Source organism: Ambystoma mexicanum, chromosome 6p, assembly GCF_040938575.1.
Source record: "Ambystoma mexicanum isolate Mex_15411 chromosome 6p, UKY_AmexF1_1, whole genome shotgun sequence".
Taxonomy (NCBI): Eukaryota; Metazoa; Chordata; class Amphibia; order Caudata; family Ambystomatidae; genus Ambystoma; species Ambystoma mexicanum.
Genome location: NC_090935.1, coordinates 88,587,527 through 88,593,526, shown reverse-complemented (window position 1 = coordinate 88,593,526; position 6,000 = coordinate 88,587,527). Strand labels below are relative to the sequence as shown.

Here is a 6,000-nt window from a genome sequence, read left to right as displayed (position 1 = left end):
AATTTCATTTCCATTGCTGGAGTCCACTTGAGGGACATCTAGGAACAGACTCTGGGACTGCACCCTTGAATTTCCAATGCTGGAGTCCGCTTCCAGGGACCTCTAGCAGCAGACTCTGGGACTACTCCCTTGAATTTCCAATGCCGGAGTTCTCTTCGAGGGTCCTCTAGCAGCAGACCCTGGCACTGCACCCATGTGTGCAGTGAATGGGCTACCTGTATTAAGTGCATGTGTGTATGAGAAAAGTATATATCCACGTGTGCAGTGAATGGGCTGCTTGTACTAAGTGTATGTATGTGTGAGAGAAGTTTATATCCATTTGAGCAGTGAATAGGCTACCTGTACTAAGTGCATGTGTGTGAGAGTGAAGTATATATCCATGTGTGCAGTGAATGTGCTGCCTGTACTAAGTGCATGTGTGTTTGAGAGAAGTATATATCCATGTGTGCAGTGAATGGGCTACCTGTATTAAGTGCATGTGTGTATGAGAAAAGTATATATCCACGTGTGCAGTGAATGGGCTGCTTGTACTAAGTGTATGTATGTGTGAGAGAAGTTTATATCCATTTGAGCAGTGAATGGGCTACCTGTACTAAGTGCATGTGTGTGAGAGTGAAGTATATATCCATGTGTGCAGTGAATGTGCTGCCTGTACTAAGTGCATGTGTGTTTGAGTGAAGTATATATCCATGTGTACAGCGAATCTGCTACCTGTGCTAAGTGCATGTGTGTGTGAGAGAAACATATATCATGTGTGCAGTGAATGGGCTACCTGTACTAAGTGCATGTGTGTGAGAGAGAAGTATTTATCCATGTGTGCAGTGAATGGTCTACATGTACTAAGTGCATGTGTGTATGAAATATGTATATATCCATGTGTGCAGTGAATGGGATTCTTGTACTAAGTTCATGTGTGTGTGAGAGAAGTATATATCCATGTGTGCAGTGAATGGGCTACCTGTACTAAGTGCATGTGTGTGAGAGAGAGAAGTATATATCCATGTGTGCAGTGAATGGGCTACCTGTACTAAGTGAATGTGTGTATGAGAGAAGTATATATCCATGTGTGCAGTGAATGAGCTACCTGTACTAACGGCATATGTGTGAGAGAGAAGTACATATCCATGTGTGCAGTGAATGAGCTACCTGTACTAAGTGCATCTGTGTGTGTGTGTGTGAGAGAGAGAAGTATATATATCCATGTGTGCAGTGAATGGGCTACCTTTACTAAGTGCATGTGTGTGAGAGAAGTATATATCCATGTGTGCAGTGAAGGAGCTACCTGCACTAAGTGCATGTGTGTGAGAGAAGTATATATCCATGTGTGCAGTGAATGAGCTACCTGTACTAAGTGCATGTGTGTGAGAGAAGTATATCCATGTGTGCAGTGAATGGGCTACCTGTACTAAGTGCATGCGTGTGAGAGAAGTATATATCAATGTGTGCAGTGAATGAGCTACCTGTACTCATTGCATGTGTGTGTGTGTGTGTGTGTGTGTGAGAGATAGAAATATATATCCATCTGTGCAGCGAAGTAGCTACCTGTACTTATTGCATGTGTCTGTGAGGGAAGTATATATCCATGTGTGCAGTGAATGGGCTACCTGTACTAAGTGCATGTGTCTGTGAGGGAAGTATATATCCATGTGCGCGGTAAATGGGCTACCCGTACTAAGTGCATGTATGTTTGTGTGAGAGAGAAATATATATATCCATGTGTGCATTAAATGGGCTACCTCTACTAAGTGCATGTGTGTGAGAGAGAAGTATATATCCATGTGTCTGTGTGAGAGAAGTATAGATCCATGTGTGCAGTGGTAAAGCTGCTTGTAATCAGCATATTGGTGCATCTTAATGTTGGTGTAGGCGAGGAGTGTGCCTAGTGGTTCTGTGTAGAATTTGAAGATGACAGGGGACAGGATGGAGCCTTGTAGAACCCTACAGGCTAGTGTGTCATGCTGCGAGCTGGCAGTGCTCATATGGAAGAGTTGATGTCAGTTGGAGAGGTAGGAAGCAAACAACTGAAAGAACGCTTTGTCAAAGAGCAGGAGCATCATGAGAATGTTGAGAAGGACTTCATGGTGGCAGAGGTGGCAGAGGGATCAAGTAGAATGAGTAGGCAGGTGTGTTCATGTCAACGATTGGTAGAGCGTCATTGAGAACTTGGGATGGTGGCATGCTCTGCGCTCCATCGTGGTCAGATACCCTACTGGTAGTCCACAGACACCGCAAGGCATATTAAAGATGTGTGAATGGCCACCAACTAGGCACTCATGAGCTCATTAAATTATGTAGCTGGGCACACCTAATCCTAAACAGATTGGTTAAACAAATATAGGGCCTCATTACACGGTAGGTGGTAATGGTTAACGGTCACCGGTAATGGTACCGGTGACCGTTAACCCTTACCGCCTTACTACGAGGTCCCTTAGCGGGTTGGTACTTTAACGCCTGCTTTTAGCAGGCGTTAAAAACCAACCCGCTAAGGGACCTTGGTGCTAATTACGGCACCACAAATTTGCGGTACCGTAATTAGCACCTTCCCCATTCCCATTATGCCCTATGGGGCAAAAATGGGAATGGGGAAGGGCAATGGTGGAAGGGGGAATTACCGCCCCGCCAACCTTGGAATAGGGCGGTAATTCCCCTTTCCACCAAGGCGGTGCCGGTATTTTACGGCATGGACCAAGGTGCTAATAGCACCTTGGTCCACCGCCTACCGTGTAATGAGGCCCACAGTGTCCAAATATAGTGCCCATTTGATTTCAATTTTTAACTCTTGAGACCGAACTTGATGCGCCTTCCAAAAGCACAAACTGAAAATATCAAAAACTATCTGATTGATGAAGTTAGGCATATGGACTGTAAGGTCACAGGAGGGATATTGCCATTCCCTATCAGCACATGGGAGAAATGTTATCCACTCCTCCATGACTCTAAGCAACTCTGCTTAAAACTAAGGCCCTGTTAGTCCAGGTGTATGCGGCAAGCCTATGAAACACTTGTGTACAGACAGGTGCGTTATAAATGCCATATCATATCATATGTGTGCTGTGACTGGGTCAGCAGCTTAACCCAGAAAGGGTGTAGGGCAGCACCTAAAAACCTCCAGGTGTGCCTTGAATGGTATGAGTGGTCTCAAATGCAGTCACCCAATGCATTTCGGCGCTGTTTCTAGCCATTGTTCTCTCCATCCTCTTCCCTGGTGGCGCTAACCAAGCTTAACGGCCAGGGGAAGGAACCCCTGGAAAAATGTGGGGCACAGATTGGAGCACAGAGTCAGGGAAGTGCTGGTACCAATGGAAGGGAGTGGGGGCAGGGGGGCAGAATCAGGAAACGCACATGTATAAAGGGAGTGACTAGCAGAAAGCATGTGGGAAATGAGGATAAGGTCAGAAAGAACAGAGGTGCACTGAGAGACCATGTGGAGAACGAAAGGTGGAACAGAGTGCTACAGAGTTCCTGACTGGAAGTGTCATGCTATGTTATTTGTATAGCACATACTACCATTGGTATGGCCTTGAAGTGCTGCGGTGGATGAATGCCCTTCTTAAGGCCAAAGTCTGTGCAAGCATGTAAACATGTAAATAAAAGGAGCAATACAATGTGAGTAAACAGTAATTGGCATTCTGTGATAGATAGGTTGAAGCATTTGTAATCATGCCGCGCATATTGCAAAGGCATAAGGAAGACTGCTATGTCAGTGGCTACTTGACAGCTGAACCAAATATTTCATGGGACCCGGCTGTATTCTATAGGTTGCGGCGTGAGTGGGGGCAAGGGTATTGTACATAAATAGTCTATAATTGCCTATGACGACTGTCTACAGTTGCGGGCTCTGCTATACTTTACATGCAGGACATATGAATCATTTGCTAACATGCAGTCAACAAGCAAATTACATGCACAATTGTCAGCTAAGATGAAGATACCACCAGTGCAGGTCCTCCTCTCTGTACGATCTCGATGTTGCAGTAAAATTGTAGAACAATGGAGAACTGCACATCAGAATAATTCAGATTGGGGAACCATCACAGTAGAGAAAAAGTCAAAGTGCTGAAACCTAACAGTAGCAAAACTCAAATGTGGCGAAACATCACACTGGCAGCATTCAAACACTGCAGAAATCAAAATGGTGCAAACCTTAAATTAGCAACATTCAAAGTAGTGGAACCTTAAAGTAGAAAGAAATCGAAATGGCAAAATGTATAAGCAAACTCAAAATAATACAAACATCCCAGTGGCAACATTTAATCTGCACAAGTTCCAAGTGGCGAGACTTCACTGTAACAGGATTCAAAACTGTACAGTTAAATGTTGTGACAAATGATTAATGCAAACTTTATGTGAGTAAATTGTGTCATCCCTTACCTTGGTTGCAGTGGTCCTTTCGGTCGGCGGGGGGTCTGCAGTGCTGGGTGCCAGGCGAACAATGAAGATGCCCTTATCCACTGCCCTTTGCCGGCTGCTAGGGCAATGCTGCCTGTGTCCATCAGGAGTGGATTTGGGTCATGTGACCCCCCAGCAACACCAACCAGGGCCAAAGGGAGTTTGGGCTGTCGGGAGGGTCAAGGAGGTGTTTATTTTTTAAAGGGTGCAATGAAACATTTATGGCAGCAATGTTGACCTATCAGGGCATGGTTCTGTAAGAGAGGAGAGCATCGTGTGTTAGTCGTATAGCGGGAAGGCAGATGTTCATGGATGCAGGTCGGAAATACTCGTTAACTGTGGGTCGGTTGTTTGTGGTTGGTACCGAGCATTCAGGTTGGTCATATGGGCAGCCCCCGGATTGTGGGTGCATAATTAACAGAATGGTTGTTGATAGAAGATGGAGTCTGAATCTGTCAAGTACACTAGACCTAGGATGTTGAATGTAGGCGTGTGGCAGGTGTAAGGAGGCATGATTTTAGTACTGAGGAGTAAGTTGAAGGAGGAGGGGGTGGAGAGTGGGGGTGAGGATGTTGTCACTTTCTGGGTTTTGGTGGTAGATTTCCCTGAGATTAAAGGTGCGGACCAGTGCCACGCAGGAGAGGTTCAGCTGTATTACTGGCTATACCAATAAAAATTGTTATGTAGGCGAGCACAGTGATTCAATACAATTCAGTGCTAGGTATTCAGGGGCATTTATGTAAGCAGTAGAACCCAAGGAGGGGGGGCATTGCCAGTCGGGTAATGCTCCCGGGGCGATAGTTAGAAGCCTGACCGAGCGAAGCTGTTGCTGGTTTAATTCCTCCATGTCATCACACTGGGACCTGCTACATCTATTAGAGCCGTGGCATTGGCTATTCTGATGCTATGCGCGCAGAAGTGCCTGCTTTCCACCCAAAGCTTATATCCACTGCGTCCCCTTTCAGGCACACATTCGGTAAATGTCAGGGGTAGATTTCCTCCTATGAGCAGCGGATACTATTAGTCAGTCAGGAGCTAACACGTAGAATAAGTTGGAGTGTAACAGGAACATCCAAGTCAATGGGGCTCATTATAATTTGGCCAGTGCAGTAATAACGTACCAGTATTAACATATACAGGTACGTTACCACACCAGCCAATAAGTTGGCCAGTGGGGCACCTGAGTTACCTTCAGCTGGGAGCTGGAGGTAAGTCAGATGCTTTACCAGCAAAAATAGCCTGTATTAGTGGCACTGGCATTACCAGTGCCAGTAATACAGGCAAATCCCCCCATGGAGGCAAATGAGACTCCATGAATGGGGATTTACACTGACACTCATTCTGAGTGCTGGAAACGGTAATAGCATTTGCCAGTATCCTGGCCGATTTACGGCCCGGATACCGGCAACCTTATAATAAGCCCCATTGGGCCTCATTAGGAGTTTGGAGGTAGCCATGCCCTTAATAAGGGCATGGCTACCTCCAAACTCGGCTCCGGCTTCAGGTCCTGTGAAAGGGGAATTACTGGGCCATTCCGACCTTGGAGGGCCCGGTAATTCCCCTTTCGCGTGACCCGGAGCCCGTACGTCCCCATGCCCATTCAAACCCCCA

General features: G+C 46.0%; 1 pseudogene; it reads left to right on the top strand.

The window, feature by feature from the left end:
* Window positions 1–1,955: 1,955 nt before the first annotated feature.
* Window positions 1,956–6,000, top strand: part of LOC138510693 (long-chain-fatty-acid--CoA ligase ACSBG2-like) — a 164,226-nt pseudogene continuing 160,181 nt past the window's right edge.